General features: G+C 36.7%; 1 protein-coding gene across 5 annotated transcripts in view; it reads right to left on the bottom strand.

The window, feature by feature from the left end:
- DCDC2 (doublecortin domain containing 2) overlaps positions 1 to 16132 on the bottom strand; it is a 166664-nt gene that overhangs the window by 119814 nt on the left and 30718 nt on the right. The window lies entirely within an intron of this gene.

Genomic DNA, 16132 nt, shown 5'->3' with positions numbered 1-16132 from the left:
GGCCTTTCTGACTCTGTGCCTGTGCTAACAGTGGCTTCCTCTTGAAACTCTCCCCACCTTTTCCATAGGACTATACTGCCTCCCTGACCACTCAACTTAAAGCTACTGCCATGTCCCTGGTTCTCTGCCACCCAGCCCTGCCTTATTATTTTTCCATAACATTTAACTATCATCTGACATATTGTATATGTTATTAATTTGATTTTTATTTTCTTGTCCCTAGTGTTACTTTTTAGTTATTCTCAATATTAACTAGTAATGTACTGAGCACATACGTCATACTCAGTTGCTATTTTTTCAAATGTTTTGCCTACCAACCTTGACTGTTTAATACCTTGCAGGACACTGTTGAATTACAAATGAAGATGAATAAGCTATACAAACAAATAACTTTAAAACTCTTTTTGAGTTGGTCAAATTATGCTACTTTTTTTGAGAGAATACACATTTATAATATACAAAAATTCATAAGTACACGATTTTAAAAATAATGAAAATTTTATTCTGCGTCTATAAATCAAACCACCTATCTTGAATAGTTGTTTTCCTCATTCAGCATAACAAAAATGTTTCCCAAATGTTCATGATTAACTAATTGAAGATTAATCTTAAATATGTATTTGGAACTTTTTGGGGAAAAAAATATCATTTTCCCTTTAAAACACAGTTTTCTATTTGGCATTTTAAATAACTTAAGTCACAACAAAATTTTAAGTGAAATCAACTGCATATAAGAGGAGTTTTTCCCAAGTCCTTGTCAGGGATGAAGTATCGGTCACTTAGTGTTAATCTGGAGACACGATGGCTTTAGATAATGAGAAATATAATAATAAACTAAAATATGTTTTTACATTTACAAATTTCCTAAGTAGCTATGCACTTTCCCTTGCCATTTAAAAATAAATCATATTTGAAATATGAGAATAATGTCAAGTGTCAACACACCTAGTTAGGGAGGGATAGAGACAGAGAACTGGACTATGAAGAACTCCCACTCAGACCCCTTGCACCAGAAATGTCTCTCGGTGAGCAGGCAGACCAGCGTTAGTTGAGTAATCTGTGGCGACTATGGATCCAAATCAAGTGAAAATAAATCAATGCAAAACTAAAGCTTTGGACCCAGCAGAGCTAATATATTCCTGTTTGGCTTTGTCAGTTGGTGAAGGAACAAAGACGAAGCAAAAGCAGGACATGCTTACAGCTTACGTATGCCTTGATACTCTGTACTGGGCCAATACTGTCTTAGAAATCCCCATTTATATGGATATTCAGAGTTAGGTCAACCGGTGAATCAGAGAGACGAGTCATTTCATTCTCTGAGTAGAAATAGATGGATGGATGGATGGATGCATGAACTAAATATTTAGCTAACATTTTTCTTGGAAATATTTCCAAAGTCAAAGGTGGCAAAAGTGACTTAATCATGCTCACTCTGCTAGAAAGGGGTAAGGCAGCGTGCTAGTGCTGGTTTTCGGTAACAAATCACATACACTTTCAAATATATTACTGTCTCTGTCTCTGGTATCTTATTTAGACTGTGTTTATATCATGAATTACATCACAAAATTAAAAATGAATAAAAATAAATAAAAACAATGCTTCATGTGAACCCGATAAATCTAAATAATTTAACTCAAGTTCACAAATTCCACATGACACATTGTAGGACAATATCACAGCAGCTGGGTCAAAGTGAACTTAAAACCTGTGATTCAAAAATATGAATCTATTTGTTATAAAAAAATAAACTCAATGAAACTAAAATTGTTGCTTTGAAAATATATATTTGGAAAAATAAGATCAAGGTCTATGATCTGAGTAACTGACGAAAAGTCTGAAATTCTAAATTCCAGGACTAAGTGCCAATTCAATGCCTTATTTTCTTGATCTGTAAAAATAGGGATAATCCTGCTAAACTAGCCCAAAGGGATGTTCCATGTACTAATTAATGAAGTGAAAATACCACCCCCTGGGGCTGTTAGGCTGCATGGGTTGGAGAATCCACCTGCCTCAAATCTCTGCACTCTCTACCTCTTGAAATCCCAGGCCAAGGAAGCCAAACTCAATCTACTGACAGCATCTAAAGAAATGATGCTGCTAAACGTTTACCATCTCAAAGTCTAATGACCACTGACCTCTCATTACACAACTTAAATATTCAATTTTAAATCATACATTAAAAACTTTAAAAAATGTGTCAGATTTTTGTGACTGTCCGTAAGATAGACTTAATCATTAAGGGGGAAAAAATGTACCAGAGTTATTTATTTGGAAAATATATAAGCCAACCTGCACAGAGAGGCTTCAATTCTACCTTTCTTGTTGCATGGATTTCAGAAGAAGTGACTTCTCAAAATGATAATCTTTGAGGAAACTTTGAAAAGACAGCACACAGCATCAAAAAGGACAACAAAGTACTCTACAAGCTATTCAATCAATTTTCATCACTTTTTGATAAATGAGAAGAAAAGGGATAAAAATTTTCAAAAATACCAGAGTAGAAAATAACTTACCCTGGAGTCAACACAACAGATGCATCCAAACTATAGGTTATTCTGAAGAGCTTTTAAAAATAATCACCTTTTTTCCCCCAATAATTCTATTTTTTAAGTGGGAGAAAGATCAGCTAAGATGCCTGAAGCATGGAAATGGTACAGTCCAGCAGGCTGAGCATGCCCTGGGTTGATGGTATGTATGTATCACCACTAACCATTAGAAAGTGCCTCTATCAGAGAACATTTCATGCTAAGAATAACTTGTTTCCCTGAAAATAAGACCTGCCTGGCTGGTCCATCAGCTCTAATGCGCCTTTTGGAGCAAAAATTAATATAAGACTCGGTCTTATTTTACTATAAGACCAGGAATATAATATAATATAATATAATATAATATAATATAATATAATATAATATAATATGATATGATATAATATAATATGATATAATATAATATCAGGGTCTTATATTAATTTTTGCTCCAAAAGCCATATTAGAGCTGATTGTCCAGGTAGGTCTTATTTTGGGGGAAATAGGGTATCTCCTAACCTTCGTGGAATGCAACCATTTATCAAGGAGATGACTCCAGATATATGGACTGAAAGAGAAATTTGAAAAGGAAAGGCTACGTAACAAGAGGTGAGGACAATGGCCAAAACTTTGCAAAAGAACAGTTGACTCACCGTCTCCTTGGATTTCTACTGACGGTGTAACATCAAATGTTAATTTGCCAATACCCTAATCTGCAGATTAAGAGATCTTCTGAGACACGAAAATTGCATAGTATCACCATCATCTGCCACTTTTTCATACCTAAGGAAATAAGTGTTCCTAATTGGTACAAAATTTGAGAAACAAAGTGCACCTGCTGTGTTTGTGTCATTAAGACTCTGTTTCCATCACTGACTAGGTCGGTGTTTTGGGTTTTTTTTCCATTTTCAAGCAAACTAAGAGACAGTCCCACTTCTAGGAGGCAGAAGGTTGTAGGAGACTACTGTTCCAATTATGACAACAAAAACTGAGAGATAAGATAAAAATCATAATTTGTAAAAATGCATCGAAGTTCTTAGGATGCAAAGAAGTCTAAATAAACTAAATGAGCCCTTTCTAAGTGAGAAAAAAACCTACGGCTGCTTTCACCTTGAAGGGCACAGCAGGCAGGGAAACAAACCTTGTATAGATGACCAGCCAGGGTGTGGGCTGGCATGACAGAGAAGACACAAGAACAAGTCTACATCGCCCACCAATTCTTCCCTGTGGGATCTTCTTTACAGGCACAGAAGTGTAACAGAGATAAGTTAAAGACACGTATTATAAGCTGAAGAGGAATCAATAAAAAAATCACAAAGCAGCACAGCTAAAAAGCCAATAGGGAGATAAAATGGAATAACTTTAAAAACATTTTATGAATCTAAAGAAGGTGGGGGAAGTTATAAAAAAAAAAAAACAGTCAAAGGGATGCAGAGTACAACATAGAGAATATAGTCAATAATATTGTAATAACAATATGTGGTGCCAGGGTCACCTTATATAGACTTATCAAGGTCATCACTTCGTAAATTATATAACTTACGTTATATAATATAATATTATATAACGTAAGTTATATAATTGTTTAATCACTATGTTTACACCAGAAAGTAATATAATATTGTATGTCAACTGTAATTGAAAAATAAAAATAAAACATTTAAAAATAGTTTCTCTCCCCTTGGCTACTACCTGTCAAATAATTTTTATTTGATTATATCAGCATAATTTATGAAACCCCAATGGAATGAAAATTGAAATCCTTTAACGCCCCAAAACTTCTAGAAATTCTAGAAAGGCATGGTGGCAAAATCAGCCCAGCCACTGATATATTTTAGAGAGAACATTTTCATCAGCATTGATATATAATAATACACTTTCCAACCACTCCAACCTCAGTGAGAACCTAGTTATAGAAGACGTCTCTAATTATAATGAACAAGCTGTTTGGAACACTCCCAGAAGGGTCCAATTAGTTTCCCTGAGCTGATGAAACCACTCATTGTACTTGGGTCCTCTACCCGTTTCCATGTTGCTGTAGCCAGTCCAGGGGCTGACTCCCTGAGGAAGGGTTAGGATTCATCTGCCAGGTGTGGATTAGCATCTCTTATTCAGAGGGTTATTTTTCTGCCAATAATGGATACCTTGGGATCAGTTTGCAGATTTGTCTTTTGAACTATTCTCTAAGTGAATGCCTTCCTTGACTGAAGCAGGAAAATAACTCAACACAAATTTTGAATGTCGGTTCATCGATTGTAACAAATATGCCACTCTAGTGGGGGGCAATGATAATGGGGCGGGGGCTGTGTAGGTAGGGGGTTTATGGGAAATCTCTACCTTCCTCTCAATTTTGCTGTGAACCTAAAACCACTCTAAAAAATAATGTGTACTAAAAAATAAGTGATCCAAAAGATAAGATACCAGTCATAAGTAATACCTTCCTTGGAAAACTCTTAACTGCAAGCATATATTTTTAAAAAGTGTCCACATTGCTAATCTTCTCGTCTTAAAACAAAATGCCCATCGATTTTCATCAATTGTGAACCATCAAATTAATTTCCCAGCATATCACATATTCTTAAACTATTGGCACTCTGGTTTAATTTTCTCTTTATTGCACTTTGTGGGCTATCTTTAAAAGAAAATCAGATAATCCTAAGCATTCTGAATATGTAACGTTAAACCTCACATTAATTAACTTTATTCTAAAATAATTATTTGCATTGGCCACTTCATCTTATAGGAACACTGAACAGGACTTGAATCATTTTTAAGGCATTCATAAGTAAGTCTACATGGGTTTCCCTAATGTTATGTGCTAAAGAGGATAATATAACCCCCATCAAGTTAAAAAATAACCAATTAACCCAAGAGAACTCTTAGGAGAAATTATGGGAACTACCAATCACCAAGCATTGAAAAAACTGTTTTTTCATTATCCCTTTTCTTTTTGTATTCCTTCTTAACTCACTATACCATGCTTACTTTTCCCCATTGTCATTTTTGTTTGCTTTCCCAAACAGGATTTTGGTTACCAAGCCAATCTAGGCAGTGGAATGTAAAATTTCCACTAAAAATGCAGGGCAGCTGAGTGTGTACGTAACAATGCAACATGAGAGTCAGCAATGTTGAGTATGCAGGGGCAGGCCATGTGGGTGGAATGCAGCTTCCCCCTGCATTTCAATAAGTCATTTAGTCCCCAGGACTCCCACTGAAGAATGTGCCAACTGTATATGATCTACACTCAGTATTTCATAAATACTAAGAACACTAAGAACGGGCCATCAGATAGCAAAGGAAGTGCCGCTGACATTTTTAGCAACTGTTAGTTTTTCACCCACATTGCACGGCTCTGTGCCCCATACTAAGGACTCTGTACTAAAGAGGGAAGATGGGGGCCCCCACTCTCACTGAGCTGACCTGTGGGATGGAATGTTGGAGTGAGAGGCAATAAAGCAGTAAAGGAATGAATAACTAGCACAGCATTATTCAGGAGCACTGGACTGGGAGTCACCTCCAAGCCCTAGAGGCTCAGCCCCTCACTGAGTTAGCTAAGGCAAGTCAGTTCACCAACCTGTGTACACTTGTCTAATCAGCTGTGGCATGAGGGGACTACATTTTGATTATTTCTAGATTCCCTTCAAGTTTTTATATTCTCCAAAAATAGTGGTATTAAAATGCAAGTTATCTTGAAAAAATAAAAGTTTTTAAAATTAAACTATGAAAAATACGACCTTGCTAACCCTAAGTGTCAAAGAATTGCCAAAGCAATCGGGATTTGAGATCTTCATGATTTGCAACGAAACATCATTATGTACACCAAATGGGTACCCGCTCATAACTGTTAGAAAAACATATAAAATTGTCTAGGTTAACCAGAGTTTTTATAAAGTCAGCTATAAACTTCAGTTCCAACTGCTGAGTAACATACCACATCTGCAACCATACACTGCCCAAGGAAATAGGATAGCAATTAAATTTGAGTTAACAAGCGTCAATGTTTCAAGAAAGTCCTGAAGGCCACAGAGGTTCCCTACCGTGGCTGTAACGCTTTGCACTGTTCACAGGTAGACGGATGACACTACTGACTCACATCGTTCTAGATGGTTCAGTTTTCATATGTCACAACCTTGACCGAAACTATTTGACGTGCTAGTGCTATGTGCTTGAGACCTTTCAAAAGAAACATATTTTTCTTGGGCTAGGACTACAACCTAAATTTTAAAATTTAGAGGCATGTTTACCTCTCAAATTAATCCCGCCCCAAAAGTCCATGTCCTCTTTTCCCATTTTTGTAATAACTATATTTCTCTCATAGGAATACAGTGACATATATACTTTGATTTCCAGAAATATACTTTAAGGTCAGGGTTTCAGGATATAAAGTAAATACATATATCTACCCATGTTGTTTTGTTTCGTTTTTTCAAATACCCAGCCCCATAACTTGTCCCAGATAATGCACGTTTCTGTAGCTCCTTAGTAAAGCACTTTTGAATGAAGGAACCTTCCAGGAATCAAGTCACCCACACCAACCACCAGCCATCACTGCAGCAGTTGGGGACACATGAAGGAAAAAGAAAGTCATCCAGGGATGGTACTCTTCTTCCAAAGAGGCACGTCCAAAGAGACATCCCACATTCTGAAATCTAAAGCTGTCTGCAGTAAAATTATGTGAACATCTCACCATTTATTCACTGTCATTCAATGACATCTATCAGGCGTCACCGTTATCTACTATGTGCCAGGCACTGGGGTAAGTGTTGAGTATTCATTGATAAATAAGTCAAGAGCCCTGCCTTCATGAAGTCCACAGAAGAATAGAGGGGGTCAGTAACAAATAAAAAAAGAAGAAATCAAACTAAAAGTATATGTAATCACAAATTATAAAACGTGCTCTGAAGAAAATGACAGTCATAAAATATGATATATGTGCGAAATCTATGAAGAAAGAAAGAGCTGAGCATGCTTAGAAATGGAAAGGATGCTGGAGCAGCTGGAATGTAGTAGGTAAGAGGAGAAAAGGTCACGCTGGAAGGCACAATGCAGGGCCTCTTAAGCCAAGGGAAGAAGGTTGGATTTTAGCCTAAGTGCAATTAGACTCCAGGGCAGATTTTTACAAATATCATTCTTGTTGCTACATGGAGAACAGATTGGAGAAAGCAAGACTGGAGGCAAGAACATCAAAAAGGAGACTGTTTGAGTTACACAAGTGAGAGATGGTGGTGGCTTTTCCTAGGGAACAACGAGGAAAAGAACAAAGGAGGTATATCTGAAATAAACATTAGAAGGAAAAATTAGAACTTGCTGGAAGAGCTTGAGCAACTGGGTGCTTGAGCACAGTGGTTGCTACTTATGAGACAGAAGAAAAATGTGCACTGGATGTAGACTCAAGAGTCTAGTTTTGGACATTACATCTGAGATGCTTATGAGACCTATAAATAGAGGTGTCATCCATGTAGGCAGCCTGAAGCTCAGGGAAGAAGTCAGGGCTGGAGATACAAATTTCGAGGGTAATCAGCAGATAGATGGTATATAAAGCCACAAGACTGAACTCACGATGAAAGAGAGTCAACAGCAAAGAAAGGGGTTCAGGATGAAGCCTTGGAATTGGAGAAAAGGAACGGGGAAAAATTTCCAGAGGAGATGGAAGAAAAGTAGACAGAGAAATAAGAGGTAAATTCAAAGAGTGCAATGTCCCAGAAACTGAGAGAGAAGGACCAGCTGCTAGGAGACCGACAAGATGGAGACAGGAAAATGCCCACTTACGAGGTCAACACAGCCACCCCTGGAAAGCTGGACAAGAGTATTATGAGAGGAATGCGGAAGACAGGACCCTACTGAAGTGAGCTGAGGACCTGAAATGGAGATAAAGAAGTGGAGAAGACTCTTTCTGCTTAGCATTATTAATCTCTGTAGGAAACACAGAATCAGTTTAGGACAAGCTGCTTACCATATGTATATATACGTATGCTAAAGCCAGGACACATAGGAGGTATTTAGGACAGGGAGAAAAAGGATTTTCAGCCTCCCTTGAAGTGGAGAAGCAGCTAAACTCAAGAAGCTAAGCAATGGCTGAACTTTGAGGTTTTACAGTTACCTGTGTCACATGCATGGGGTCATAAATGAGGAGGATGTGGGACCCAATCAGGAGAGGACTCAACATGGGTCTTTGTTGACCAGGAGAGCCGGTTGGCTGGGCAGAGAAGGAAAGATGACCCCAAGGAAAGCAAAGCACCACAGCTGCACCAGCACATAGGCTGGAAATCTAACAGGTACCCTGGAAAGTTCATTACTTGATTTTCAACAAACAGATAAGAGAAACACATGCCAAAATACTGCCAAAAGTCAGAATGCTCTAAGAAAATCTAAATTCCATATTCTTGAGAATAATCAAACACCGTTCTTCCAATACTAGAAAATGTGGGGCAAAACTATATTACTGATAACATTTTAAATTAACATAATAGTTTTTCAAAACTCTGTGGAATTATATACCCAGAGGCATAAAAGGTGCTATCTATGTCCTTTGGCACTGAACTTGTCACTGATTTATGTAATACCTAAAGATATTGACTAGAATATTACATAGCAAAAACAATGGAAAGTTTCTAAGTATAATTGCCTAAATATACATGTGTATCTGCATATACATATATACACATAAATTTGACTAAATAAAAATAAAAATTTCTTTTTCCATGGCAAAGAACATCATATATATACACATAGACAGACAGACAGACCTATATATATATGGAGAAAAACTAGAAAAGAATTTACAAAAATGAAATCCAATTCTTTGAAAAATGGACTGAGGAACAATGTAGCTTTCACTCTAAAAATTGTTTATTTATTCAAACTACTAATTAATTTTTAAACTAAAATTTTAAAAATTAATTTTAGCAGGCAGGATGATACTTGTGCATCAGTAGACAAACAGACCAGTGGAACAGACTAGAAAGCCAGAAACAGACCAAAGTAAGTACACTGGTAATTTAGTATATGATAAATTTGGCATCTCAACTCACTGGGGCAAAGATGGATTTTTAATAAATGATGCTGAGACTGGGTAGCCTAGGTTATCTTTGGAAAAAAGATAAAATTAGATCTATATCTCACACCATAGACAGGAGTCAATTCCAAATGAAATAGTGATATAAAAATGAAAAATAAAACCATACAAGTACCAAAAGAAAACATGGGTGAATTCCTCTTTAATCTTGGTGTAGAAAAAGGCTTCTAATTATGACTCCAATAAAGACACAAATTTGACCACATAAAAATAAAAAACATCATTTTCCATGACCAAAAAACACCGTAAACAAAGTCAAAACACAAGAAACTTGGAGAAAATGTTTGCAACATATACCACAAAGAACTAATGTCTTTAATACTATATAAAGAACTTTTCAAAATTGAGTGACAACGGACCAAATACCTGAAGAAAGATGGAGAAAAGACATAAACAGGGAATTCACTAAAAAAAAGAAAAATGTAAAACTATTTCCCCTAAACATATGAAAGAAAAGAAAAATGTAAAACTATTTCCCCTAAACATATGAAAATGTTCAAACTTGTAATCAGAGAAATGCAAATTAAAACAATACCAACATCCCATTTATCACCTAAAAGATCATTAAAAATTTAAAAACATAACACATTTTGTTTCCAAAGCTGTGGAGATAGGTAAATTAACAATGGGAATGCAAACGGATGCAAGGCTTCCAGAGTACAATTTGCCAATGTCTAACAAAACTACATATTCCCTTATTTTTTGCCCTAGTAATTCTACTTCTAAGAATCTACTCTGAATATACACCTCCAACGATACAAAAATACTTATGTACAAGGTTACTCATTGCAGTATTGTCTGTGATTGAAAAATATTAGAAATAACATAATTGCCCACACATAGGAGAATGGTTGAGAAAAGTGTGGTACAGCCTTATGAAGTTGCAATAACGAATGAGAAAGATCTTTACATATCAATATGGAGAGATTTCCAGAACATATTGTTAAGTGGAAGATAACAAAGTGACAAAGACTATCCTGTGGACCTTCATGTAGGAAAGAAAGGAATAAAAAATATACGTGTGAGTGTGTGTATCTACTCACCTGTGGAAAACAACAGGATAAGCACAGGAAGGATAAACCAGAACTAAGGAGAACAGTTTCTTCTGAGGAATAAACAGGAACCAGTTGTAAAGAAACGTGGAACTAGGAACTAAATAGTAGGGATGGAGGGAGAGAAGGACCCTTCTCTCAGTATACCTTTCTGTACAGCTATTGACTTTTAGGACCATGGCAAATAATTAAGATCAACTATGATGTGTGGGGAGGACCCAAAACCGAATATAAACAGTAACAAACCTAGCAACCACACTGAAAGGGATGAGGAAGGAAACTCCTAACCTAAGTAACTGGGGGAAATAGTATTCTTACTGTATGCTGGAAAGATAAAGACAAAAAGAACTACACAAATGGTTACGTTACTTAAATGTTTCTCATAGGACTATGGGTTAGCAATTCTAAAACTATTTTGTGTGTACACTAAAATGAACAAATACATAGATATATTGTGGATGACAGTGGGGCTTCCCACTGTTAGAAAAAGTTACAAAGAAGGAAGGGGGAAGCCTAGAATGAACCCTGTGGTGCTAGTGTGGAATTGGAGGTATCATCATGAACCCATTTTTTAAATATATATTTGCATATATACACAGATGGATGCAGAAATAAACATAGATATGTATTTGCATATATGCATATATTTTCTAGCTCTGTCTACTAAGAGGGCCTAAAAACAATGACTTTTCAGTAGCAAGGAGCCTAATGCTCAAATGTTGGTTTCCAAATACCATTCTCCAATAAAAGGAGGTAGGGTTCTTTGGAGAAACAATGCATACTAGAGCTGCAGAAGGAAAAACAGAAAATGAGCCTGGAACATCTTGTGGTGCTAGAAAGTAATGAAGTGCTCAAACAATGGCAGGGCCCTGTCAAAAGGACACAAAGGCCATCTTGAAAGAGTTCCCAGTGGCCAAAACAGGGATAATTTAAGTAATAAAATCAACAACAACGGTACTGGATTTTTAACCCAGAGAACAAAATAAATATCCATGAGTTCCAACTAATAAATGTAGAAGGAACAAGGGAAACAGAAAAATCATTATTAGATAAACACCACAGTAGTAATATTTACAGGTAAGAACCATCTATTGACGATAAAATTTGTGGGTGAAACTCTGGATGATGAGAAACAGTGTATTTGAGTAGTCTCAAATTATCTCCCCACAAGATACTAGTTAAAAAGAAAAAAACAGTAACTGTGCAATGAAGAAACCTGGCAGATACCACCTTAACCAAGTGGTCAAAGCTAGTATCACCCATACTCATAAGAAGACATATCAGCATCATGTACTCAAAGGACAAATAAAGAGGATTAATTCTCCCTGAGGAAAAGAAGAGATTTCCCCCTCCCTTTTCTCAGAGCATTTACTTTAGAAAACTTGCGATTATAAGTACTTTCTCCTCTCTTTGAAATGTATATAAAATCTTTTTGAAGATTAGATATCCTTTTGTCACCTTTATGACCCAGAACCTAGGATGTAAATGTCAAGGGAGATGTGTGCACCCCTACCTATTTCCCAGTTTCTGCGGGAAGACAGGAGCCTAACTTTGGTGGGCACCTTGCTCCAGGTTTCAAAACTACTTCCTGTCATAAAGCTATGAGTAGTTTATCTTCTGCATAAAGCTGATTGGCTAACACAGATGGTCAGTCCAACTACCAGGTGAATGTAGATCGATCTATGACAAATGGTGCTGTCAAGCCCTCTACTTGAGGACTAGTTATTGTTTATCTTGAAAACATGTATGTAGTGGGTTGCATTGCATCTGCTGGGCTATACAAAAGAGTAAGACTTGTCTGTCTTTGCAATCTCTTAGTGGATTGCCAAAGATGAACATCATATTCTGGTTTAATGCTTATTCAATAATAAAAGTGCTTTCTTTCTCTACTTACCTTCGTGGAGAGGATTTCTGGATTGAGAGAAGATTTCACGATTAATTACAGTATGTCCCCACAGTCCCCTCTGATATGATGTACTGAGCAGGGCACAACATCATTTCCCGGCATTCTGGCCAAAAAATTAACAACTTCAACCCCATCACAAGAAAACATCGGGCAACCCCATATGAAGGACATTCTACAAAGTAACCGACCTCCAAAGTTCTCAAGGTCATAACAAACTGGGGAACAGTAACAGTAAATAAAAACTAAGGTATGATTAACTCAATGCAGTGTGAGATCCTGGATTGGATCCTAGATCAGAAAAAAAGACACTAGAGGGGAAACTGGCAAAATTTGTTCTGCAAATTAGATGATTGTATCAATTTTAATTTCTTGCTTTCAATAATTATACTGTGATTACATAGGATGTTAACAGACGAATCTGAGTGAAAAAGGTATATACGGAATTCTCTGTATAATTTGGCAACTTTTGTCTAAAATTATTTCAAAATAAAAAGTTAAACAAATGTAAATGTTTAATACCCCTTGAGATCCGATATATGAGAGGCTGTCCATACCTGTCTTCGCCTCCCTCACCCTGTTTTCTCCCCATAATCTGCCACAACCGACTCTGCACTTAAAATGTAATTTAAAATATACCTCCTGAGACAGCCAACTATAGTTTTCATTTGTAACTAGAATAAATTTAAAAACTTCTGTTGTGTAATTACATTTGGTTTGGGGTTAGTTTCAAAGAAACTTGACCCTCTATTGGTTTGTGAAGCTAAGAGACAAGTTGAAAAGAAAGACCAAAAAAAAAAAAGTCAAGCTAAATTTGACACTAAACTATTTCTTGCAAGACTAAGACAGAGAAGAAAGCAGTTATCTCCTAAAGATCAGTCATGGGTTTTTGTCACTAATATGCACAAGGAAGGGAGGGGGGTCTTTTCTCACATACCAAGCTTACTAGCTCAGAACAATAAGAAACAATGGTTTGTTGTTAACCAGTGAACCCTAGCTTAATTGGGAAAATATTTGCATTCCCTTAGGGTAGAACTAGGTCAAAAGCACCTCACCTCCACATCAAAATTGCTCCATCCAGGAGGTCAAAGCACATGATGTAGATAAAGAAGAATGTTCAAGGTTCAGTGAAGTTTTTTCCTTAATTAAAAGCATAAGAAAACCTCCGAAAGTAATAGTCCAAGACTATCAATGTCACAGTGACCCTCCTTATGTGATTGGCCCAATGTGACTTGTCGTCAGCCTACCCCCAATGGAATACATTCATCTAATAGAAAACGAAGGAGAGTGAATCTCAAAGAAAAACGCATGAAGAAATAAAATCTGTATATTTGGCCTAAGACCTGCAAAAAAACAAGTTTATGATACTTTGTCTCACTTGTAAATAATTCTTAGCAAAAACATCAAAGCTGTTTCCTGTTTTTGTCTCATCTTTTTCATGTTTCGCTTCCTTCTCTGTCTGGATTGCTCCAGTGAGTGTAGTTCATTAAAGAGCCTTGGCACTGTAGTATCTGAAATATTTCGACTAAATCAAAGACAATACAAGAGAGAGAAAAAATGGTCTCACATCAGATACAATTAAATAAGGCCAAATTCATTTTACTCCCAATCAGCCTGTCGCAGATAAAGCCCTGGAATCAGGAGGCCCCTGAAGTGAAACTTGCCTCTTGGAATAATTCGAAACCAGAATCTCCAGAGCTGCCCGCCAAATTCAAGCACTCCCGCTAAGAGTGAGGGAGCAAGACATCCACTTTCTCACATGCTGCCCCTTTTCTTCTCAGATTTTCAGGCCACCATCTTTAATTACTGCATTACAGCAAATAATAAATCACAAACTCCTGGTGGTAGGAAAAGCAGCATGGAAGGTAGGTTATGAGCCCCATGGAGGAACTCTGAAAGTCCTGAAGCCTCAATCAACTCTCCACCTTAGAAGGATAACTTGGCTCCCACCTACAAAGACAGTGGGGGTTCTGCCCTCTACTCTGAGAGACTAGATGTCCCTCATATCCTGAAGACATCTCCAGGGAGTCCTGGTGTCCTCATCTCTATAAGGTTGTTGCACAAAGAATGAATCAAAATTTCAGTCACATTAGCACCATGCTCTAGTCCGGAAGTTTTCAGCAAATGTGTTCCACAAAATTTTCTGTAATTTCAAGGTATACTAGCAGATGGAGTGGACTTTTATTACTTTTAAAAATAAATTACTAGAGAAAATCCAGAACATTTTTCTTATTGCAGCTCCCTCCTCTTTGTCATTTCATTCACATCGCAGCCTACAGTAGGGTTTATTACTTAGCATGATAGCAAGGCCCATTTACAAAAAAACAAGTACATACCTCTAAGTGTGAGATGAATTATTTATTTTATCACGTCTCTGATTTTTAATAAAATGAAAAAGACTGAAAAGTGTTTTTCAGTCTCACAACCTCCCTATTCTTACTACCATAATATTTACTTGCCATTTTTTCAGGCTTCCCTTCCCCACTCCCATGTTGAACCTCAAACCACGAACTAGTATAATTTTTCATTATTACCATCACATGTGGGAATACAGAACTTAAATTGTTGATCAAGTTTCACACATAGTTCCAAAAAGAAAGAAAGGGAGGTAGAGGAGGAGGGAAGGGGGAAGGGAAAGGGACACGGAGGGAGAGAGAAGAAGGATGGATGGATGGATGGAAGGAAGCAAGGAAGGATGGAAGGATGGAAGGAAGGAAGGAAGGAAGGAAGGAAGGAAGGAAGGAAGGAAGGAAGGAAGGAAGGAAAGAGGGAAGGAAGGATGGATGGAAAGAAGGAAGGAAAGAAGGAGGGAAGGAAGAAGGAAGGAAGGAAAGAAGGAAGGGAATGTGGGAAGGAGGGAATTTCTACTCTAGTCAACTGAGGTAATTGAAGAAGCATACTGTGTTTCCCCGAAAATAAGATTGGGTCTTATATTTATTTTACAGTTAGGTCTTATTTTCAGGGAAACACGGTATGTACCTATGCATAATTTCCAATTTTGTTAGCAAGCACATCTACATAAAACTTCCAAGTCTCCCTGTTGATAAAGAGAACCGATATGGGTAATCAAAGTGTTGGCTAATCCAAAAGTCATTTAGAATTAAAATTCATTCAATTGGCCCTTTTCGTTTTGCCAATTTATTTACTATTTCTCTTAGATTCAAGCTAATGTTAAATTAAGTCATTTTTAGAACAAATCAACCAACAAAAGGACATCCTCTCTTACTCCTAGTAAAAAAAAAAAAATCCAAATTTTAAAGTTTATTATAAATGAGCCTTAAAATTGAAAATCACACAGATTATTAAGAGCTGGCTCACATATATATTACCTATAAAGAGAACAGATACAGAAAAGAAGCCAAAGTTTACCTAACAGAAGAACAAAAACCCACCATCATTCATATCAATAGAAACCAAGAATGAAAAAAAAAAAACCCACAAGAATGTATAAAGAACTTTCACTTACATCCTCATTTCACCCATACCATACTGTATTCTGGTTATAGTATTAAATAAAAACCAATAAATACCAAGAATGAAAAAAAAACCCACACGAATGTATAAAGAACTTTCACTT

The sequence above is a fragment of the Rhinolophus ferrumequinum genome, chromosome 9 (assembly GCF_004115265.2).
Source record: "Rhinolophus ferrumequinum isolate MPI-CBG mRhiFer1 chromosome 9, mRhiFer1_v1.p, whole genome shotgun sequence".
In the NCBI taxonomy this organism is placed as follows: Eukaryota; Metazoa; Chordata; class Mammalia; order Chiroptera; family Rhinolophidae; genus Rhinolophus; species Rhinolophus ferrumequinum.
This window is presented reverse-complemented; position numbering and strand designations above follow the sequence as displayed.